Source organism: Vanacampus margaritifer, chromosome 18 (genome assembly GCF_051991255.1).
Source record: "Vanacampus margaritifer isolate UIUO_Vmar chromosome 18, RoL_Vmar_1.0, whole genome shotgun sequence".
Lineage (NCBI taxonomy): Eukaryota > Metazoa > Chordata > Actinopteri > Syngnathiformes > Syngnathidae > Vanacampus > Vanacampus margaritifer.
Genome location: NC_135449.1, coordinates 9,805,956 through 9,831,004, shown reverse-complemented (window position 1 = coordinate 9,831,004; position 25,049 = coordinate 9,805,956). Strand labels below are relative to the sequence as shown.

At 38.6% G+C, this 25,049-nt stretch overlaps 1 protein-coding gene across 4 annotated transcripts in view; it reads right to left on the bottom strand.

Annotated features, from left to right (window-relative positions):
* LOC144038197 (uncharacterized) overlaps nt 1-24,419 on the bottom strand; it is a 47,767-nt gene extending 23,348 nt beyond the window's left edge. For 2 of the 4 annotated variants that reach the window (XR_013289179.1, XM_077550430.1), the window contains exons 1-4: nt 24,185-24,419; nt 23,960-24,122; nt 16,779-16,937; nt 191-314 (exon numbers count right to left, since the gene is read on the bottom strand). The gene's annotated coding sequence lies outside the window, so the exon portion shown is untranslated. Of the gene's footprint in view, nt 1-190; nt 315-10,366; nt 10,485-15,972; nt 16,712-16,778; nt 16,938-23,959; nt 24,123-24,184 lie in introns of those variants that run through there. The other 2 variants (XR_013289178.1, XR_013289177.1) reach the window with 2 other exon arrangements.
* Between the last annotated feature and the right edge of the window lie 630 nt (nt 24,420-25,049).

Genomic DNA, 25,049 nt, shown 5'->3' with positions numbered 1-25,049 from the left:
TGAACCAACATATAAGGCGAATTGCTCAAAAGAGTTCCAATTAGAAGCAGGTAGCATAGCATCCTACATGTGACAACTTGGCCTCCTTTGGTGGAGGTAATTATAAGTAAGTCATAAAATGACTACTGCGTGTGGGATGTGCAATAACAACAGCGCAATGTGTCATTAAAAGATATCCGCGAGTCTTTACCTTCCTGCGTGTCTCAGAGGTAACCGCAGGTGGCATCCGGTCAAGCGTGGCGGAGCCAGATGACAACAATGCTGTTACGATCGTGTCCCTAAGGTGGGAGGCTGTGGTTCAATAAGTCGTACTCCTGCAAAAAGGTAGCGGTTTTACATTAAAGAAGGGTTTGGGCATCAATAAACATACCTGATGCATGTTATAAAGCAGTGCTGCAACATTTGTCATGAATCTTCTCAGTGGTCATAAATGGATAGAGTATTTTCATTCCACACAAATTACAACCATTCTCAATTTCCCAATGATTTTCTGTCTAAGATTTTACATAACACAACCACCATTAGCATCTGAAACTCAAGAACGGTACAGTACATGACGGTTTGGCTGATCAATAGGGTAATATCATACTGGAATGTATAAAGAGTTGGGGGGGCATTGGGGTGTGAGCCTGACATTTTAACACAACAAAACCTGATCACAACTACCGTAGTAAATTCTGTGGTGAAATCACATAGGCTACTGTTTAGTTACAGAAATGTTTTCATATAATGGATGGAAATAGTCTTCCTAGAGGATGGAGTGCACTTATGCCGACCACCAGAATACCTAACCAGGGAGGTTAAAATAATTTATATTGATCCAGTGAAGTCAAAATGTTAATGTCCTTTTAGTTGGCATGAGCTAGGCTAACATGTGCTAGCTAACACATTAGCCAAACATGAAGCTCTTTAACTACACCACTGAAGTAAAGTGATACAAGTAAAACAAAAAGATTTAAAATTCTAACCCCTCACTATTTTTAAAAAGTAGATTCAAGTAATTTATATTAATCCAGTGAAGTCAAAAGGTAAATATTTAAATTGCTATGAGCCAGGCTAACATATGCTAGCTAATGCATTAGCCAACATGAAACTACACCACTGAATTAAAATAAACTGATGAATAAAAGAAAAACAAGATTTTAAAATCGTAACCACTCATTACTTCCAATACATTAAAGGTATTTTATGTAAGACTGCTTGCCCGTTGGGTTTGGTGCAGGCGCTGACGCTCGTGGAATTTCAAGGACAAGCTTGGGTGAGCAATTGCAAGGGCCCGGTTTGAGGAGGGATGGGGCGGGCCATATAGGCGGCGGGTGGATATAAAAATGAGGAGATGAAAGCGAAGCATGATGGGAACGAAAGAAGAAAAGACAGGAGTCTTAACACCGACTGGTCTTCAAACATTTACCCTCGCATGCCTAAGTTGTGGGGGCGGCTTCTATTACAGCTGTCTTTAATGGCTGTGTCACAGACTATTAACTGCATTCATCTTTGCCTCTACTATATAGCAGCGTTGAACAAAGACAGATGACTGGCGCTCAGTATTTCCACGCACCGGACGAGGTGGAGGACACGCGTCTATTCGGCATACTCAGCACAAACAAAACTAGCAGACATGGTAATATACTGGACTAAAACATGCATGGCGACACATTCATCATGCTGTCCAATACGCTAACGAGGAAGTGACGGCCAGAAGCATCGCATGCAGATGTGAAAGAAAGAGAGGTGGTGTTAAGTTATATCAGCATCATGACATGACAGATATGCAATATACACACACTGGTGTTCGTGTACTATGTTTGCATTTCTTCAGGTTTTTCCTGGTCCACAGCCATTAGTTGTCAGAAAGAAATTCACCGTATAATTGTGCCCCAAATGAACAGGAAGCTAGGCAAAAAACTCAAAGGATAAATTTCTCCTGAAAACATTGAGACTGCTCTGCATTAATTATAAAATACATGAATTAAAACTGAGCCATCTGTTGAGGCACTGTGAACCTGCCCACCCCACTATGGAGGGGTCATAAGGGCCAAAATAGCTCACCAAAATAACCTTCGCATGTTTCCCTGCAAAAAAAAAAGAAGTAAATAAAATTTAATAAAAATCTGTCACCCATTCGCAAAAACTTCAACTCACCAAACAAACTCCACTCACATCTAACACACACAAAAAAAAGTCATTTACCATCCCCCGGCGCCCCCACACGCAAAAACCTCTATCATACGTTTTTGTTTTTTTTTACGGGGGGGGGGGGGGGGGTCACATAAAAAATACTCCCCAGACAAACCAAAAAAATGTATTCACACAAAAAAACTCACAGGGGTACAACACCACAAACATCAAACTAAAACGTTGCACACACCCCAAAATCCAATTTATAGGAATCACAAAATAAATATTAAATCACAAAAATGTAATTACCATAAACTAAAAGTTATCCTACACAAAAAGAGATGTGCTACCAATAATATTGCCATCACTGCATGGCAAACTTTTGACGAGTACTAATTTGAAGAAGAACATTCGAGCTGACAATCCCGAGTCACATTTCACAGTAAAAGAGAGACATGGTGTACCCTTGAAAATAATATATTTTTAACACTTCTCTACAGAGGCGCAATAGGTGAAAAAAAGATGGAGAAGGTGATTCATTTGTTCTCACCAGTGTCACAAGTAACATTAGATTTCACAGGCAGGTTTGGAAATGTAAGTTTCTACCTGATGGAATGACTCATCCAAACACACACAAAAAAAATACAAATTATTCATTTTTGAGTCGCTAATAAAGATCGATATCTGAATGATCAACTAACTAGCATTGGCTCAACTTTTATGCTATCATAACATGTTTCCCTAGTTTTGCTAATGTCAGCTGTAACAAAATATGCTTAATTAACCAATGATAACAGTTGAAAAAATACACTTTACATCTATTTGATTTTAATTTCAGACAAGGCTACATATTTTTTAATAGACAGAAGCTTGCTGTTTTTAGGTCCAAGACTGTAGATGTTGAATGTTGTTGAGAGCTAGTAAGTGCTAGCTTAACTTGTTAACATAGCTTTGCTAGTGGCTTGAACAGAGAATTTGAAACTAAACAAAGATGAAAATGGTGTGTGTGTGTGTGGTTGGGGGGGTAAATACACACCTTAATACTTAGGTACTGCATATATTTTTTTCAGATTAGATTGTGTTTGAACAGCAGAAGCATGTGGCTTTTTTGCTAGCATTAGCCACAATTTTTGTCATTTTTGTGGATGACATCAACCAGGTTTCTTAAATAAGACAATGAATGATACTCTAAGAGTCCAAGTAGAGTACATATCTGAATTTCACAACATTCGCGCCTTAATTTAGTCTATTTACTGCAGGCAGTCATATGTGTCTTATTTTATCCAACTATGGGTAAACTAAAAGGGCGATGACCAAAGCTCTCGGACACAAACACGAGTCCACAAACCAAAACTTAGTCAGTTCATACTCACTTCTGCTTTATGTGATCAATTTTGAGCTATCTCGTCTCTTATTCATAAAAATGCTAGAAAACAAAGAACCATTTCAACTTTGTGCCAACAACGCCATTAAGCTGTTTGAATTCATTCAGTCAGTCATTTGTTCCAACACGGCACATCCAATCTGCATGATCATTCATTGTCGAGTCCATTTCCAGCAGCTGTGCGCACGCACTGTACATTTTGTATGAGACAAAAAGACTGACACAGATATAGAGCTCCGACATTCATAAGGCGGTTACATATGATCTGATTGAGGTCTTCAGATGAGCTTCTCCGAGACCGGGCTCTCCTTTCTAATTCTCGGGTGGCTCTCGCTGGCTGGCTTTAACTCATTTAGAGCAGCTTTTAGGTCCTCGACGCTTTCAAAATGTAAGAAGCATAATCAATATGGCGTGGTGCTACTACATGACGAATGGCTTCAGCGTAGAAAGATAAAGCACAAAGGAGCGCTCTTCATCTTTCTTGCAATAGATACCTCTCTGTAAATGATTATAACCTAATTCAGAGCAGAACATATGAAACCCCCACCGTAAGGGGACGGGGGGGCCCGGAGGCGATCAGTCAGTCAAAGGCGTTTTATTTTACGCTTCCTCGTCCCTGCCTTCATCGACACCGCCCTCATAAAGATTTATCAAAAGCTAATTAAGCTCAAAACAAGGAAATAACTCATGTCAGCTTATTGCGTGTGCCTCTCGGCGAGAGGATCCCACCCCAGAAAAATAAATAATAATCATATCTGTCACTTTCCCGTTAATGAAAACAAGTTTGCAGGCACATTTAGGTCCAATTTAATTTATATTAATTCTCTGTCAGACCTTGTTACCAGCATTATTATACTTCCTTACTGCATTATTTTTTTTATGAATCCCAATAGCATTATCTTTGATGCTAATGCTTACAACATGGAGTTTCCTGGCGGCCCACAAATGGCTCGTTAACATGACACTGACACTTTTTTCCATATTCAATAAAACCTTTATTCTATCGGTCAACTTTTACAAAGTGTTACATGAATGACAAAAAGGATCAAAATGAAAACTTAGTAACTGCTGATATGTTTTCAAGTCTTCCTGCTGACTGCGCAGATTCGACATCCAACAGCAGTCAAGACGAATAGCGGGAGACAACTTGATCCATTGCTTTACTATCATACTGAACTGGCATGATCATTTATTTTTTATTTTTTTTAAAGATATTTTGACAAGTAACAAAAGGCAAAAACTCGGTGATAAGAAGGAATCATTAAGGAAATGCATTTATCAGGCTGCCTGTGTTGACATGTACCGCCACACTGTCATAGCTAACTAGGACACTTCGGATAGACCCAAAAAAATGTGACACTAAGTATCTTTGCATGCAATGTGAAAAAGATGCCACATTCAAAGTTAATTATTCACACAGTTTATGTCAACCGCTTTGATTATTTTTTTATTTTTCTTGTCATGAAGAAAAATAGTTGCCATATGAAAACACCACAAACTGACTGAGCTGATATGCTGCATTTAAAAATAGACATATTACAGAATATTTCGTTTTTAATTGCTCATGTAGTGTATAATATATATTGGATTTTTATTTTATTTTTTACCCGTGTGAACTGTAATAATGACTACCTGACTGTACCTGAATGTACGCTGTCACTATACTGCTGCATTTCATCAATAGCCGCGCATCAACCAGAGGGCGACTCACGCTCAGGCCCATCACAAGTCAAGTAAAGCATCGTTGAGGACATCTAATGTGCCGTGACATTCACGTTAAAATCCTGTACCTTCCCATAAGTCGTGTCAGACATTCAAGGTGAAAAGCTGTGATAATCGGGGCGAGGGAAGCGGCCACAGCAAAAGTGGATTTTACACTAGGGTGAGGGGGGGGGGGGGGTGGGGGGGATGCATGAATGGCATTTTTTGACTTCCAATATGCTTTGTAAAGCATTTGCTGTGGCGAGATGCATTTCTCTCTGGGATCATGTTCAGCAAAGCATCTTCCCCGCTGCGCTGTCTATAAATATTCACACCCACAGCCCACGGGTCATGTTGGGGGTGCCAGCCAGGGAGCGCTTATTCAAACAGCGTTTTGAAAAAGGTTGATGCAGGTCATGTTGACGGAGCGACCCCGATGGCTCTCTCATTTCTTCTCTACATAAGATTTAAATGTTCCTTGCAAGCTTCCCTTTTCTCCTGCATCTTCCCCGCTTGGAACCTTCTTTTAACACGCTGCTGCCGGGATGAATTGAGGGCTTACAAAATAGAACTTTTCAAGGCAATCGTTTTTTTCCCCTACTTTGCAACGAGGCTGGCTTTTGATGAAGCATTACTTATATGCAATGCAAATATGGCCCTGCATACATGCAAAATGTTAAAAAGAAAAAAGCTAAACGTTAATATTTGCTCGCAATGGAAATATTTTCACTATGGGGTGTACTCTCTTTTGTTAAACAGTTTCCAAATTAATGGCTGCGTGTAGAGTTATTTTGAGCAGTGTGAAAACCTATTTTGCTCTGCAAAATGGCATCATCCCACCTTTACAAATGTGTATGTTCCACATTAACGCCATTAACCTTCCTCAAACTCATTTTCTTACCAGCATGCTAATGGTGCATATTCTCCAACCTGATAATTGTCCATAGCACTATTTACATTTCTTCACATCGGCGTAAATATACGGTTAACATTTTTTAACATGGAAGCCCCCTTGCTGCCGACCTCATTAGCCATCTGTAGCGTACTTCACTTCACGTCACCCAGCACTTTGACGGTGAGAGCCCAGAGGTCAGGACAGGTGACTGGACAGCAATCAGCCACTTTGATGACTCCCTAAACCACTACACCGCAACCAATTTAGCACTAGGGGTTAGCGGCGAATGTATTAACCCTGTAGTCTGTGCGGGAATTGGATACGTGAGGAAGGATGTAATGCGGGGTTTTCTATAGTGGAAGTCATGTGATGTGCACTTCAGGCAGTGCAATTTTTTTTTACTTGCAATCAGTGTGATCTTGTCACATCTTCACATTGAATTAGCTTCTTCAAGGGCAGGTCTTAAGACCCGTAACCTACGAACATTTGCGACGCTAACGAATGCTGTTTTCACGCCAGGATTGATGCAAGGTTGCAACGTTTCCTAAATGTTCTCTTAACAGTCTTAATTCATTCACTCCCAGCCATTTTCACTGAAGCAACCCCCTTCACTCCCGATTGATTTCAAAATTATTAGTCATTATATGTGGGGAAACACATTTTTATAGGACACGAGTAAAAATGTCCAAATTTTGGCCCATTCACTCCCATTATAAATAATAATTGTACATGTTTTTTGATACATTGTACACCTGATGTGTTATAGTGCATTTCTCACAATTACCCAATTTATCCCTTCACTGGGACATCAACTAAACATATATATATATTTTTTTTAAATTGAGTCATAAAAGCCACAATACACTAGAGAGCTAATTATAATTTTTGGTTGAGCTGACTTATGTGCTTTCTATGTCCCCATTCTTATACCCAAAGTGTGTGATGACTGAATGTGCGCGCGCAAATATTCACACAAGTCTCACACACAAGTTATTGTCCATAGAGGGCATCAAAATCAAAAAAATACATGTATGGATAGGTTTGATGCCACTGAACATTTTGAGTCGTCGCAAGTAAAAAAATAAAAAAATAAATATCAGGAATGACTTGGATATCACACTTGCAATAGTGAGCCAAATTTTGCCACATTTTACTTATGTATCAAAAAAAAAACTTTACAAGGTTAATTAAGAAAACAGAAGCGATTGTTTTAAAGTGCATTATCAATATAGAGTTAAGTTGATTGTATTTTGAGTAGTTTGAAGGAACAATAAATGTACACTGACAAATTTTCATTGAGTCAAAGTGTTCTTCAGTGTTGTCCCATATTGAGCAGTCAAAATTTGACAGAAAGCCTCCTCTCACTCCAAAGATGAAGAGGATTGAAGAGCAATGAAATCTAATGAATTGTCCAGTCAGATTTCTGTGCAAATCCAAGCTGAATTTTAAAACTTGCACAAGTTGAGAAATGTCCCCATGATGATAACACATGCTGATTAAAACATCTACAGTACGAAGACTCGACACTGAATGAGCCATCTTGGTGTAAAAGTATCTTGGCGAGTCTCACTTACTAATTCCTAGCACTCCACTTGTTATATTGGCGCATAATTCAAAGCGACTGTACGCATGTCATGAATCCATAAGCGTTCCTGTCTTCGGATGGCGCCGGTGCAAGGTGACCCTGGGCTGTGGTCTTAATCACCACCCGGCGTGGATGAGGTTAAGATTGGAAATTGGTTGGACTGTGAAGTGAATGCGTGATGGCGTACCCCTCGACCCTCCATCGCCGGACTGCCCTCTTTTGTTTCCCTTTGACGTAATTTTACATCCCGCTCGCTCGCTCTCCTTGCCTACCTTTTGTCCTCTTTGTCATTCACTGGCTCGCTTTTGTTGCACATCTCTGTCATGTAACAGCTACTTCAGCATGTTGATAATAGGATTTATTTAAATAGGGCTCTCTTTATATTGAGGGGCGACATCACTTATTTTATTAAGGTATTCTTCTTCTTCCCAGCTCTAATTTGGTGTATAGACCAGGAGTCAGACCTATAATTTATTTTTCTCACTATTATTTCCCAAATGATCTAAGTTTGAACCTATAGAGCAAGAGTGGGCTAACTTTTGTGCTCAAGGGTCATATTTGATTTTTGCAAAAGACAGATGGCTCAATTGTCAACAATGACGTAATGGCAGCTACGTATGTTCTGTACAGCCCCACTAGTCTAAATATGGTATTTTGGTTAATATTGCGTTAGTGGAATGTGAGTTAAGACGCAAAATCCAGCAGTTTTCATCAATATTGGAAGGTGGCCATTTTGCCACTTGCTGTCAAGTGAAAATGACAACACAGTTGCTCAGGTCTCAGGTAACAACCAAACACAGCTCAGCTTCAGAAAATAGGTGAGCTGCAATTGGTCGTTGCCTAAGCCCTGAGAAACTGTGTTGTCATTTTCACTTGACAGCAAGTGGCAAAATGGCCACCTTCCAATATTGATAAAAACTGCTGGATTTTGCTGCATAACTCACATTCCACAAATGTAATATTAATCGAAATGTCATGTTTAGACTAGTGAGGTCACATATAACATATTATTGTCAATACATTTTTAAGGTTGATTTTCCTTTAAACATTCTATACTGTATTGGCAGTCTCCTGCTAAATTTCATTCCGGAAATGCAATTTTTTGCTGTGGTTTAATTTGATTGGTCGTTCACACATGGTGAACTTTGCTCTTTACCACAAACACTTGTTGGCTCATGAGAGATTTGTTTCTCTTGTTAAGCTTATTAAACCACCACGTGTAATTAGCTGCTTGTATTACGGTTTGTTTGCAGCATCACGAAGAGATGAAGGGTACAGTGCAAGCTACACTGAAATACTGTCATGACATTTTCCTTTCCCCAACAGCAGCATAGGAAACATCTAGGCTACTTCAAGGGTGCCATGGCAACAAATCAGAAAGCCAAAAGTAGCTCACTTTGACTTGTTCTCTTTTCCCCTCCCCAAAAGTCAAACAGGCAAAGTTAAGCATTAACGCACACAATCCGAAATGCAGGCATTAAACAAGCATTAAGCGTTTTTGTTTTGCTTACCATGCGTGTCAGTACATTCACGGTTTAAGTCATTAGGAAACGGTGAAACAATCTCAAAATCAATCACACGAAGCAATCAAGCAAATGAAAGTAATTATAGCACATGAAGGAGATTAGAAACTTAAAGTGGGAAGCGGGGAAAGCACTTAACGAAGTGTTGTCAAAAGGACAGGAATCAAGCTAACACCTGGCTAAATTGTGCTTCATTCTCTCGAATTAAGGTATACACAAAAAAAAAAACATGTCAACATGATGCACATTGTACTGAAAAATATTATGCATGGGGGGGGGGACTTCCAATAAACAGATACTACAAGAAAGAGCTCTTACTAGTTTGACACAATTGACTTGATTCCCAAATCTTTCTGCCATTGAACGTCTTTGCACGTGAGCCAATGAGATGCTATCAAAAGAAGGCAAAATAACACGACTCGCTGCACAGTAATTAGAGATGGGGCGAGATGAAAAGCGAGGATTTGCTCTTTGACACGGTTCACCCACAGAGAGAGACAAACGCGATCTAAATGTCATCCGGCCCTTTTCACATGTCAGAATGTGCGCTGGGAATTCATCATTTGCAACTATTTACCTCCCAGTTCCATAAGAACACAGCAAGGAGACGCGCAGAAGAAGTTCAGAAGGAGAGGAGTCTAATTATTTTCTGTGTTCAAACAGTGTCCAGTGTTGATTATTCTGAACTGATGTGCGAGTCTCATTATTATATATGACAAAGTGTTAGATTGAAAACTATCGGCTTTATCTCCTTATCCTCCTTGGACTTGGAGGCTTGAGCTATCGGAGCACACATCAGTAATTACTGCAGGTTGTCAACAATTTATAACTGAGGTCTCGCCGGCGAATGTGTACACACATAAAAAAAAAATTTAAAAAAACATTGCACCAATGCAGAGGGCTCCAAAAAGTGTCAAGAAGATCGGCGCGCATTACCTCCTCTGTCCTTGGTGATAAGAGCAAGTGAAGGAAGAAACATTGAGGCTTGCTGAGTAAGCAAATTGCTTGGGAAGAATGATTTGTTTTTCGATTACAAACTGCATTTCATTTTGAAACGCAGAAAACAAATAAAGTACCCATGCATTGGGATCAATTGAGGACGTCATAGCATGTGAGGAGAATTAGTTTAAGAGGCAGATGAGAGACATTCAGTGTATTGTTTTATTTTGTCTGAAGGCTCTCCATTCACATCCAATTCTTGTCGTGCCATATTTTCACTACTTGACCACCAGAGGGAGACGGAATGGGAAGCCTAGTGGCTTGCTATCCTTTTAGCACCTTGAGTTTGTGAGATAAAAAAAAAGAAAAAAAAACAAGGCTTAAGTTCTGCCCTTTAAAGGGAGGCACAGTATGAACCTGGGAAAAAAAACAAAAAAAACTCTGCTCGTAACGCCACATAATAAAAGACATTACAACAGAACTCTGAGACTTTCACAAGTGGGCGGGGGGAAATGAGGTTGGGGGTTGACAATCCAGAAACCCTGTCGAGCAGCTACAGAGCATCTAACAATGGGCCACCACAGGAAGAAGAGGGTGTAGGAGAGCCAACAAAAGCAGTGGAACATGCCTTTTGCTGCAAGATATAACTAATGACAAAAATGTCAGGAAAAGCCTACTAGAACAGCTAAACTAAATGGTAGCAGATTTTTGCTAACTTGTATTCAACAAGAGTTTGAATGTGATTGGTTCAATATGAATACAGCTACATTCCCAGTTTTAAGAGGGTATGTACACTTTTGCAACCATGTCATAGTTTTAAATTTTTACTTCTTTCTACAAGATTTTTTCGAATAGGTCGCATTGATGGTGGAAAAAGTTTTGAAATTATTCATCTTGGTGTCAGTTTTTATATCTAAAAACTTGGCATTTGAACAGGGGTGTGTAGACTTTTTATATTGGCTGAACATGAAATGAATAATTGGTTAAGAAGGGTTGTTTGTGCCGGTTCCCATATGTTCTATAGGTTTGCATTAAAAAATACTCAACGTTATAAAACCAATATGTCACAATTATTTAAAATAATAATAATAATACACAAACACAAACAATAACTGTGCCATGTACATCATCAAACAACAACAAAAAAAACAAAATTTGAATATTATACATCATAGATGATTATTAAATGTACTGGGCGCAGTTTGCTACAGATGTATTTTGCTAGTCAAAGTGGGCTATATCACGTTTTGCTCTGGCCAATCAGAGGACAGAAAAATGCTGACGCTTTCACGCAGAGGTTGAAATCTGAAATAACATGAAATTAAGTAAAGAGACCAATGGGAAGAAATCAATATAATTACATGGAGCAAATATTACAATTTGGCCTTAACTCCCCAGTCCACAAGTTGAGCTTTATATATTTGACACTCACGAATGCAGCAAATGTCAGCAGCTCATCAAAATACTGGCGCAAAACACGACCATCCATCATCAAACCGTGGCGGTCACCTCGCAAGTCACCTCTCCGCAGTTTTACACCTCCCACGGCGCGCGCACGCAGAAACGTGAAACGGCAACACACAACGCCGTAGTGTTGAAATATGATTTATGGAAAGTGACAAGAGCATCAGTGTTTTTAATTATTAACCGGGGAGGAGTCGACGGGAGTCATCTCTCAACCCTCCCACAAAATGTAATGAGGTTATTTGTTGCCGCAAAAAGCTCTTAAACTTTGATTCATTTGACAAGCGGCCCTTTACGTACGGCCCGGAAAGGCGGCGGAGGATAAAAAGACGATAAGGAGGCCGTTTCGGGTGATCCTTTGACATTGACCGGCTTCACACAAACATACACACCAACACATTTAATTCCTCAGCCAACCTTACAAGTCCTTCGACTAAGATACTGTCACTACTATGGGAGCTAAGGGTCGCGAGGTGTTGCCGAGGTTGACCTCATGTTAAATTGCATTGCACACCAGAGGTGAAAAAGCATTAAAAGTTAAAACGGTTTCGGAGTCCTAAAATTCTGTATACTTCTTTTATAGCTTTAAAAAAAAAAAAAAAAAGCATATACTGAAGTTCAAAATTGCCAAATGGATCTTTAGACTAAACATTTATCTTGTTTGCTTTGTGATACAGCTTTTTATTAACACCCAATTGTTTTCTTTGCTCAAGAAGGTTTCTATTACTTCTGTTTTCAAACTTTTTAATTGTTTTCAGGATTGCAATAGGTGATAGCCAAACAAGAATAGCATGACTGTTTTGTATTGTTTTATTCGATGGTAAAAATGCTCAGTAGTTTCAACTGACAAGCAAATTGCAAATGCATTATGGCATCCAAGAGAGGTGCTAAATATATTTTTCCATGGCATAACATTGAAGAAATGACACTTTAGCAAAATGAAAAGTAGTCATTGTCAAATTTGTTTCCTCAAAATAACTCAAAACACAGCCATTAATAGCCAAACCCCTGGCAACAAAAGTGAAAATATATAATTAATCAATCAAACACAAAAACATACAAATACGTTTTTAATAGTTTATTCCCTCACTCCCAAAAACCCATTTATAATTTTTGTTTTGTTTTGTTTTTTACGCTAGAGCATTCAGAAGGCTTTGATACAGCTTCTGACATTAATAGGTCACTTAAAGCAATGGTAGTTATTACAAAAAATGGCCAGCAGGTGGCAGCAGAGTATTAGAGCTCAACCAGGGCCATGTTGCAACAAGCTCTTTTTGTCAGTGTTTTTAACAGATTTGTGAATGATAATGAGACTTAGCTATGTATATTCTAATGTTAATTGCTGCAAAACGGGAACAGATAGAAATATACTTTTGTCCTGATGAAAGAACAGACTAATCTTTCTTTTGGTAGGTTAAAATTTTTATAGCAATACAACACAATATTCTGCAGGCCATAAAACAGCAGGGAGCGAAGGGGGTTGCTTCAGTGAAAGTTGCTGGGAGTGAATGAGTTCAATATCGTCAAAAACGTAGAAGGGTGCGCTCACTTTTGTGAGGTACTCTAGCGCAACTACCGCTGTACTTCCTGTTTTTATATTCATGGCATAGTTTGTCTAGCCCTGATTGGTAAATAGACTGCTTTTTATATAACGCTTTAACTTTATAATTTTAAACCTCACATTCACCCAGTCACACACACACACTCATACACCAGTGGCTGGCTGCTGCCATGCAAGGCTCTGCCAGGTCCACTGGGAGCAAATCGAACCCACAACCTCACGGGTGGGAGACGACCACTCTACCACTGAGCCATGCCGGTCCATTTGGAATCTCCAATTAATTTAACGTGCATGTTTTGAGAATGTGGCTTCAAACCCACAATCTCATAAATGTGAGGCAGACACACTTACCTTCCTCCCATCCATGCTGCTGTAAATTCCGTTTAAATGAATTGTATTGAAGGACAAGGTCATTTATTTTCCAGTTATGAATTTGTGGATGAGCATTTCAATGCATGCATTTGAGGCTAATATGTGCCAAGTGCTCTCTTTCTACAAAGGCGTTAAAGTAGACAAATTAGCCCAGTACAGTAGGTGTGTAAAGAGCCCTTTAGGCAAGGTCAAAAGGTCAACCATCTTGAAAGCTTGATCCGCGCATTGCCACCGTGAAAACTCAATTTGTGGGCTGTATTAATTGCATCGGTTGTTGAGTTTACATACTGCTACACTGTTGTCGCAAAGCAAAACAAGATGGAGTGTTTAGCTCTTTTCTATTTGCTACCTAGACCCTTTTCACACTGCACTCAGTGGGAAAGAGTCACACGCAGGAAATTTGAGCAAAATCGATAAAACATTCTCCTGTTCCGTTAGCTTTCCCATCCGCCACCAGCGCCATCATATATACATTTCAAATTGAATCCCCACTTAAGAATCTCATTAGCATGTTACAAGATGCCACGCCCACAAAGTCCACCGTGAAAAAAAAGCAAGCAGGAAATTCATCTCTGCCTGTCTAAAGATCGCTCCGCCATCTTACTTGTTTATAGCGCCGAATGCATCTCCAAACCAAATTAAAAGTCATATCTACGTGCTCCAGGCTCCCCAGTATTACTTTTTCCAATCAGGAGGAGAATAACTTAGCATAAACAGTGGGGTTGCATTACCATCACAGGAGGCTGCAGCAAGGACAAGAACAAATATTGCATATTCATAATCTGCTTTGCCCAAAATCATGTGCCGAAGCTTTCACTTCCACTCTGCGAGCCCGATAAAGCTTTTAAAAAGAACTTTTCCTCCACATTTGAAGCGACTGCAATTGCATACTGTCTAGCTGCTAACTTAAGCTGAATGCAAAGAGTTTTCCTGCAATACTGACACATTATAATGTAGCAATTGGCCTTCGGATTTAGACTTTGGCAAACAAAAAAATAAAAAATAATGTGTGCTTCATTCAAGAAAAGGTGAGATGATCTATTCTCAGTCCAAAATATCACCCACGCATAAATTCTAACTGAACTGATTGAAAATCTATCTGGCATGTCCTGGAGCTGCTTGAGAAGTAATTTCCGTCCGCTTGGAAATAAAAAAATAAAATAAAAAATCCCTCTTAGTTTTTTTTTGTTTTTTTTCTTGGCAAGATCAACTCTAAGGGCAAACAAAGGTCTCTTTTCATCTGCCTATGCCACCCTCAAGCTTTGTTGTTTTTACTTCGAATTAAGCCCACAAAAGGGTATTTTGTTTGATAAAAAAAATGTAATAGCAGAGAGTATGAGGAACAATAATTACATTGTTTTTAATTAACACAACTGAGTGCCTATCGAAAGCCATTTAGGCATGTATTCAATATCAGTTTATTAAAGGTCTATGTACTAGTTAGTCCTTACCAGAGGTGGCAAATCCAGGTCCAGAAACTAAAAACCTTGCAACAGTTTGGCTTTAGCCCCAGGTGCTAGCTAGCTAGCTCCCAATGCTGCTTGTTTACCTGCTAGGGCGCTAGCTAGCTAGCATCAGGGCCTAAAGCCAAACTGCGGCAGGCTTTTTACTTTCTGGACCTGGATTTGCCACCTCTGGTCCTTACTGGTAAGATTCACATCTTTTCCACAACTGTGATGACATTTCTGCGCACTAGTAGCAGCTAAACCAGCACTAATTATCCAACATGATGTAAAAACGATCCATACTGATGAGTAGGTATTGGCTGGTTACCAGTTTACCATGGTTTTAAAAAGTCAAGGTTTCAATAACCAGTGTTGCCCATAAAAAAGAAAAAAAAGTAATTAGCTTACAGCTACAAATTACTTACAAAAATTGAAATAAAATTAAAATATACACATATATATATATACACACACACACACACACATATTAATTGCTTAATAGAGAAAAAAGTTTATCCTTTTTTTTTTTTAAAGTACATTTGGGAAAAAAAGCATACTAGTGATATTGAAAAAAAAAAAAAAAACGCTCAAATCGCTTTCCTTAGGCAACTATGTTTTTAATTGCCACTCATTGGCATTGTGAGGATGTTATCCTAAACATGATAAGCAGTATAGAAAACAAAAGGCTATATGCCTATTGTTGATGATCCACCATTTTGTCTATTTTAATGGACATTTATTTGCGAATTGGGGCTTAATGTGTATTGGCTCTTAGTTTTTCTCACTACCCGCGCATTGGGAGGGGGAAACTTGCCATCAACCACTCAGAAGTTACATTAAGAAAAACTCTTTGTTTCCTGTTGTCAATTATAAGCAGCACGCCCGTGTGTTGACTTGCTTGCAATTGCCGCACAGCTGCAAAACATACAATTGACCCAGGGCACATTGAACAAAAACAAGAATCTATTTTGCAGTTTTATTTGTTTCACGTGGAGTTGTGTGCTGCTTGCAAAACAATATTTGTGCTCATTAGTTTATTAACATCAGCAAAGGCGTCTAATGGTGTGCGCACGAGGGGCCACAAATGGAGGCTTGGATGATTTATGATGAAGACGTTTCATTGACGATTGTCTGGTTTAAGACAATTTGCATGCCTTCTAGCCCCTGCACTCATCCTTTTAAGTTCTCCTTCATCCCTTTTTCTTGTTGCTGTCAGGACGCATTAGGGCGTTGTTAACAAGCGACTTAAATTAGCATCCCCTGCAGTCCCATCCAGGTGCGGGTAATGAGGTGAGGAGACGCAAAATTGGGCTCCTCCTACATTTTTCCCTTCATTTGTCCAGCAAGCGCCGAAGCACGTTTATTGCCAAGAACGTCCCAAAATAAAGAAAAAAAAAAGAAATTGTGAGCCAAGCTTGAACGAGCACTTATACGATGCCTTCACGACAACCGGTTTTCGCGCGCAACGGCGTGGATTAATGGAGAGTGGCGACGAGATGCGCCGACAAGCCTAATGATATGGAAATTGAAGCCGTTAGCCGGCGAGATGGAGCCTCTCAAAGGCATCAGTTAGATGCGGGGCCCTCCCCGCGGCTGATGGGGTGTGATCCGCTATCATCCCAGTGGCCTCACCACTAAATAGGTGGTCTCCCTCCACTGGAGGTGGAAATGAAGCTAGCCTCACATCCACTCGCCATTCCCGCCCACAGATCGTCCGCCGCAAACTTTCAAAAAAAAAAAAAAGAAAAAAAGGATGATCGATTGGAGTCTGATTTTATTGAATGCAATTACCTGTGATTCTCTCTCAGGGCTGATCAAAGACGGGAAGAGCAGCAGAGTCAGCGCAACAGCCAAGGCCTTGCTTTTTTTTTTTTTCTTCTCCGCTCTTCATCACTGTCCATCAAGTCACTGGGGCTTGGCAGAGTAACGCCATAATTGATAGCCAGCTGTCTACAATGAAGATTTGGAAAGAAAAAAACAACAACAGTGTGATTAACATCTCCACTTGCTGCTTCAGCATGTTTACACTATCAAGAGTTTTCTTTTGGTGAAGTTGAGACAAAATTTAACATTCTAAACGGCTAACAAGACTTGCTTGCTATCGTGTAGACACTTAGCTAATGTGGCGGCCATTATTTTACAAGTCAGGTCAAAAACGTTCTTTACAATATGTTCTATGCACCCTCACTAGTCTAAATGTTATATGATTAATATTATGGTTGTGGAATATGAAAAAAGCAGCAAAAGCTACCTGTTTTTATCCATCTCAGGGGGCGGCCATTTTGTATGGAAGTCCATTACCGTCAGTTTAAAAAAAAGGGGGGGGGGGGGTTCCCCACTGTTAGAAGCTGGTTTCCGACAGTGGGATTTTTTATGTATTTATTTATTTTTAGTCGAAGACCTTTTCTATCAGGGCTTGCGCATGCCGCATAAAGGTCTGATAGAAAAGGTCTTCGACACAACGAAAAATCCACAGGCGGAAATTGGCTTCTGACATTGAAAGAAAAAAAAGAAAGAAAAAAAACGGTCCACCACCACCCACCCCGCACTGGCGGAAATGGTCTTTTTGTGTGTGTGTGTGGGGGGGGGGGGGGGGGGGGGGTCCCACTGGTGGAAAAGGGCCTCTGACAGTGAAGGAATTTTTCATTTTTTGCTGTCTTACTGAACAGTGCCGAAGAAAGTAGCAAAATTGCAGTTGTTAGTTACCTTTTATGTGAAAGACGATTTAAATTGTATCATTACAAAAAAGGTACAGCTTTTTCCAAAAAACTCAAGTTCTTGCTGTTAATATATTGGGACTCTATCCCTGTAAAATGTATGCACTTTCAAATTAAAAATTAAAAAATTTTTCATGTAGCAATGAATTTGTTAATATTGGATTTTTTTTCTTATGAATATGTTTTTAAGCTCATAATTCATAATTTTTTACTAATATTTTGACTTCATTCCCGATGTCATATGCCTTTATTTCCCCCCTAAAAACACATATACACACAATGCACGAGTAGACAAAAGAGGATATCAAACATAAAATTCTTGTGGGCGCTTCGATTCCATCTGCGCTGTCAAAAAAAAAAAAAAAGTCATTACAATGAGATCAATCCCCTGACAAGGATGAGGTGCAGAAAATGTCTCCTTGGAAACTAATTGGACATACTGGCCAAGTTCCAGCATGTTGTTGTGGAGCAGACGGACGGGCCCCCCTAGTTGCACCTGGTGCTTTGTCTCCACTTTCAAATGAGCTTGGGCCTTTAAAGCCGCGTGGCTCCCTGCCTGCCTGGCACACAACTCCCAAGTGAGACGAGGAGGAGAGGAGTACGTCGGCGTCTCCCCCCCTCCCTTTCAGGTACATCCTTCATTCTCTCCGCAATCCGCTCCCCACTCAAGCAGCTGTCAAGGTGAGGCACTTTTACACAGCGAGGCTCCAATGCCCTTGTCCAATTTCACTTTGGAGTGAAGCTGGGCTGAACGTGCCAATCCTGATATTACCAAACAAATTAAATCACGTTCTTTGATGCAGGCAGGGCGGGAGAGAGAGAGGTGAGGATACTGATGGAGGGCACGGAGCTCTGGGGGTCGAGTGGTGGGTTATTGTTGTGAACCGGGCTCAGCAGCTTTCCGTGCGTGTGCGGTCTGATGAGGACATAAGCAGCAGGGAGGCGTTAAGATGGCTGTGAACACGCCATCGTGATCTGCTTCATATGAAGGCCTGATAAGAAATGAAGTCGCCGCAAGTGCAGAGCAAACAGAAACCAAGGCAGTCATCGTGAAAACAAACATGACTTAACTAACATGCACGTCAGCATTTTTTGCACATCTTTGCTGGGAGTCAAGAATGCTCACAGATGCAAAACATTTTTTTTTAATTAAATAAAATACTCAGCATATACAAGTAATGTTAATATCTGGGTTCAGACAAATAGGATGTGTCAAGGTCCAATCAGATTGATCTGATTACACTGTAAAAAACACAACTTGGATTTTTGGGGCTAAAACAAGCAAATACAATAATAACCTTTGATGCACAATATGCAGTAAATATGTTTTTGTTTCGCATAAATCATTTTTATTCACCCTGTTTTTACATAACGAACAGTAATTGTTTTTATATGACTAAATCAATACATGCATTGTTTTTCAATTGTTCAAACGTTACCTACTTAGAAAATATATTATGACAATTGTGAAAGATAACTGTGCATAATATTTGATTAGGTTTAAATAGTTGTTCTATTCTATTTTACTGAGCTAATTCTATTGTCGTGTGCCAACTGTTGTAGTTAGCCAAGTAGCTAACTATAGTAGTAAATGTAGTTAGCCAAGTAGCCAGCTATTGCAGTTAGCCAAGTAGCCAGCTATTGCAGTTAGCCAAGTAGCCAGCTATTGCAGTTAGCCAAGTAGCCAGCTATTGCAGTTAGCCAAGTAGCCAGCTATTGCAGTTAGCCAAGTAGCCAGCTATTGCAGTTAGCCAAGTAGCCAGCTATTGCAGTTAGCCAAGTAGCCAGCTATTGCAGTTAGCCAAGTAGCCAGCTATTGCAGTTAGCCAAGTAGCCAGCTATTGCAGTTAGCCAAGTAGCCAGCTATTGCAGTTAGCCAAGTAGCCAGCTATTGCAGTTAGCCAAGTAGCCAGCTATTGCAGTTAGCCAAGTAGCCAACTAGTGTAGTAGTTAAACAAGTAGCGCACTATTGTAGTTAAATAGTGCACTGTTTTAGTTAGCTAAGTAGCTAAATATTGTATTTAGTTAGCCAAATAGCTAGCTATTGCAGCTGGCTTCAAAAAAATGAAAAATGGAGGTTTAAACAGTATATGCTGTTGGAATAGTATTTCAGAATATAATTATTTATTTTTACTTTTATTTTATATAGATTTTATGATTTTTGAATTGAGATGCATGTTAATCTTAACTTTTTCTGCCCAGCAGGACGACATATAGGCATATATAGGCTTATTTAAGGTGTGACTGCAAAAGTAGTCAATTTACTGTATACAGTATTTAAATGAAATGTTCATTGAAGTAGAATGTCCCCTAATGAACAAATAAAAATTATTTTAATCTATAGATGAATCTCTGGATTGCTATGCTAATCCAATATGCATTCGCCTCAATTTATTTTTGACGTCTCAGGATTGATTGAACTTTTTATTTTGAACAAATGAAAAACTTACATAAATACAAATACTAGATACTACTCTTAAGTAAAATCTTGGTATGAAGGTTCTTCCAAATGGATTTCATTTTCCTCAGCTATCTCAACAAAAATCTGCCACCACCAGTTTTGTGTAACGCTTCCTTTCAAATGACTAATAAATAGGAAACTACTCATTTGAACAACATCGACAAATCTCCGACTGAAATGTACTGCAGAAAATAATATCCTATTCATTCAAACCTATCCATGAACAGATGGCACTTTCCCAGCCACACGACATCAATGGCTGAATGTCATTTGGACATCTGGAATCATGTGAACACAATCATCTACGCTTGTCATTTGTGCTGCATTTAACTGGAGAAGGAATCAAGTGAAAGAAGGGTGGAGTAGACGAAAAGTTATAGTAATGGGAAGCAAAACACAAAAACGGTGGTGCCAGCTTCACCTGACTCGCTATTTTAAGACATCTGCAACGTGATCATCGTGAACGCATTCAAATTTAACGGCCCCTTACACCCAGCATACGCCTCCTGTCTAAACAATATCAAAATCGACAAAAGTGACAGTTTATGCACACTTACTTTAGTGCCGTGTCAGCTCAACATTCGGCACAAACGTGGCCTCCATAATTAATAGCGCTGTTCTCCGCCATACTCCAGCACAGCTGACGGTGCCAACTGGCAGTCGGGAGAACTTAACGCAGCTCTGGGAAATGTGAGGGACTCAACAAATTGGTTTGAAATACTCCAATAATTATAAAATGAGAGTGGGCAGTTATGGCTGGGAAATGGTTTTGATTATTATATTGAGGTGTGAAAAAAATCAACAAATGAAGTGCACTCTAGGGCTTGATTTTAATAAATAAATAATTAAATATTAGGGGTGTCAGGCGATTAAATTTTTTAATCGTAATTAATCGCATGACTTCAATAGTTAAATCACAATTAATTGTTGATTAATTAATTAATTGCTAATCTGTTCGAAATGTACAAATGTAAAAAAAGTTTTCATACGCTTGTTAACATAAGTGGAATAAAGTTATAGAAATATGGCTGCATCTTTTAGTCAATGATTAATTTTGTAATAATTCATAAAATTTTGTTAAAATTAAAAAGATGTACTGGACTGTAAAAGACACGTGATATTGATTTGTGTTGGTCATTTTTCTGCCACTAGATGGCATAATTGCATTTGTGACAGCTCAGTGCATTTTTCTTTTCATCGTAAGATCTATCTAATCATTAACATAAAGTGCCCTATAGGGCTTGCTTTTTAAAAATAAATAAATCTTGGGGTGACAGGCAATCAAATTTTGTAATTATAATTAATCACGTGACTTCAATAGTTTAGTCACGATTAATCGCAAATTCTATATTTGCTCTAATTGTACGATAAAATGTATAATCAAGTTTTTATATTCTTGTTAACATATATGAAAACAAAAAGTCAAACTAATAGAAATATGGTTGCATCTTTTAGTCATTGATTAATTTTGTAATAATTCATAAAATTTAGTTAAAATTAAAAGGATGTACTGGACTGTAAAAGGCACATGTGATATTGATTTGTGTAGGTCATTTTTCTGCCACTAGATGGCATAATTGCATTTGTAAGACGTGACAGCTCTGTGCATTTTTCTTTTCATATTAAGATCTGTCTAATCATTAACATGAAGTAACTTGTGAAATTCTGCACATTTTTTAAATTGTAAAATACAACTTGACCCCAGTTTCCACAAATATATGCATTGTTATTAAATTTATTACTGCAAAATTTTGACGTGAACGTGTCTGGTGTGTAAAAAAATAAAAAATAATTAGTGGCATTAAAGGAACTTTAAATTAACTCAAAATTTACACAGCACTTTTGAAACCTCTAATAAATATACAACTATATAACACTTAAGAAAAAAATAATGGCATCCTGCTTCATAAGTGCGTCCAAAAGTGCCTTTTTTTTTCTTTTCTTTTTTAAATTGGAATGGGAGTTCTGTGTTATTCATTTAAAAGGAAGATAATTTGGAAATAATTACGCCATCTATTCTAAGTAGCTGGTTTATTCTAGTTAAATAGGCTTGAGTAGAGAATGTTCTGCTGCTACCTTAATACCAATTTCTATAACTTTCTCTTGCAGTCTATCCATTTCGATTAAGCCTTGAGAACAAATTGTATTTATTTCCAGCAAGGCTGCTATGTGCCACTGCGTCGCTGTCACCGAGACATAAAATGACTTTGATTGCTGCATCCCACTTGGGCAATTAAAAATTGAAATAGCAGATTTGAGACACAAAGCCGATGAGTTGCACTCCTCCAAGTGAAAATGTCATTAGAAGTCCTAATGGGACTCCACTGGCGAGCAACAAAAACAAATCTTCCGCCGTTAGATATGAGATGAGCCGCTTCCTCCAATGGAGATAAACACATCGTTGTCATTTGATTAATACTGTTTGTTTACACGAGGACACCAAAAAGAATTGTGCACGCCCCCCACGGCGCAACAAGGCCTGAAACAATGAGATAATAAACCATCGGATGTCGGCTGTGACGACTGAAGAGGAGTCAGATGATGGAATTGGAGGGAAAAGGGATTAGCCAGTTGGTCGCGCTCTCTTCAGTTCTCGTCAATAAGTTGCCTCTGCCATCGTGTGAGACACAAATTTTATAAATCTGTGCCACGTGCACACTAAAGCAAGGGGTGGGCTGTTGTGTCAAGGGACCACATTTGACAGACAAGGTCATTTTTAGGTGAGGTAAAAACAAAAATGACAATGACATCATTTTGACTTAGGGACCAAATGTACTGTAAAAAAAAAAAAACTAAAAACTTGCATATTTAAAATACAGTAAATAACATTTTAAATCTCAAAATTTTGGATTGCTTGGATTATTTTTTTCAAAAAAATGGGCTGGACTCACCTGTTTTAAAAAATTTTGAAATCACAAGACAACCAAATGGTTAAATAGGAAAGCAGCCATCTATAAAATTGCGCTTTACAAAAATATAACAATATTGAAATAGAATGTAAAGAATTTAAAAAAAAAAATCCCCATCATATTTAATTAAATGCGGTTTCTTCTGATGAGCAACTTGGCCACCAGGAGGCAGTGATGAACAGTAATGCAAACAAACAATGAAGCGTTTCACAACTACTGTAACTCAGTAAACTAACGAAATTTGAGGATACAAAATAAGTGCCCATGGTTATTTATTGTTCTACTTTCTGTCTACAAGACTTCAAATACTTATTTGAAGTCTTGTAGCTCAAACCACCACAACACCACCAAATGCAGATGCTACTCGTTAGCCATCTATTGCGTTTTGCATCGTTTGTTAGCATTAAGCCAAGCGTGGATTTTTCTAAGGCAAAGCTAAATAGCTTTAAATCTGCAACGTGTTTATTTCTTCGTTTTATGGTGAACTTACAAATTAAACAGCTTAAAGCTTTTTTGAAGAAGAAGAAGAATTGTTTCCAATATGCCAAACATCTGTTGATGCTTGTATCTCAAATTCCTGCTTACGAGTCACCGCAAAAGTAAATAAATAAATGAATAATAAAATAAATCAATTACTCAATGACGGTTCATAATTTTTTTAAATATTATTAAAAATCTTGGTACAGATCTTCTGACAAAGTGAAAAGAACACATCCATTTACCAAGAAACATACAGTAAAGTAGATTAGTAGAAAGAAAGAGATAGAGAGAAAGAAAGAAGGGAAAAAGAAAGAAAAACGAAATATGATCAACCATGATGCATATGTATATCATCCATATTGCTATTATTAACGTTTGACTGTGAAAGCACACGCGCGCACTTACCCATCATCCTCAGGGGATGGGGACCAGTGGAGGGGGAAGATGGCCATTTGCGATCTATTTGTGTTTGTCCTCTGCTCTGAGGTACGGCCCGGGCTCCGTGCTGATCCGGCGCCTACACCTTCACTCCCACTGGAGCGCATCAATCACCGCCGTCCTTTTCTCACTAGAAAGAGAAGGAGACGGCGAGGAAAAGTTGGCGAGATGGCGACGTTCGAAAGAGCTCACCTGGGCCGGGCTCACAGGTGCTTCAAATCAGCAATCAGCCGCTATTTTAGCCTCTCCTGCTAGCACTCACTTATTGTTGTTTTTCTGCTCTTATCAAGGCTTTTCAGCACTCTACCTTGATTTAGCTTCCATTTTTGACTCTCCCTTGCTTGTTATATTTTCCTTACTAATCACATCAGCATTTGTGCCCCCAATTACACTGATGAAATGACATCACGGTATGAGCTTCCTTCCGGCTTCCCTATTGTGCTTCCGGTGGCTTGTGGAACATAGACTGTATTTAAAAGAAGGAAGAAAAGAAAACATTCAAGAAGTAACTATAAAATGTCCAAAAACAAAAGGAGAAATCCCGAAGATTACATAAAATGTCCACAAAATTGCCAAAAATATCAGAGAATTGAGTTAAAGAGAAAAAAAAAGGCAGAAAAGAAAACGCTAAAAAAAAAGTAACCATAAAATGTCCAAAAAGAAAAAAAGGCAGAAAATTACCTTTAAATGTCTTTAAAATTGCACAAAAAGGCAGAAAATAGGTTTTTAAAAAAATGAATAGAATTTTATTTAAAGGAAGAAAACATTCAAAAAGTAACTATAAAATGTCAACAACAAAAAAGGGAAAAAAATCCCAAAAAGTAACATAAAATTGCCAAAAATGTCCAAAAAAAAATAGCTATAAAATGTCCCCCAAAAAGTAGGAAAAGAGGCATACTTGACTTGAGGCATAAAATTACCATATGTCCATAAAATACCAAAATTGTCAGAAATTTGACAGAAGGGCAGAACATTCTAAAAATGTTTGAAAGATTTAAAAATTATTTTACTTTTTTTTTTTTTAAATCCCAAAACACTAAACTAAAGGTATAATAAA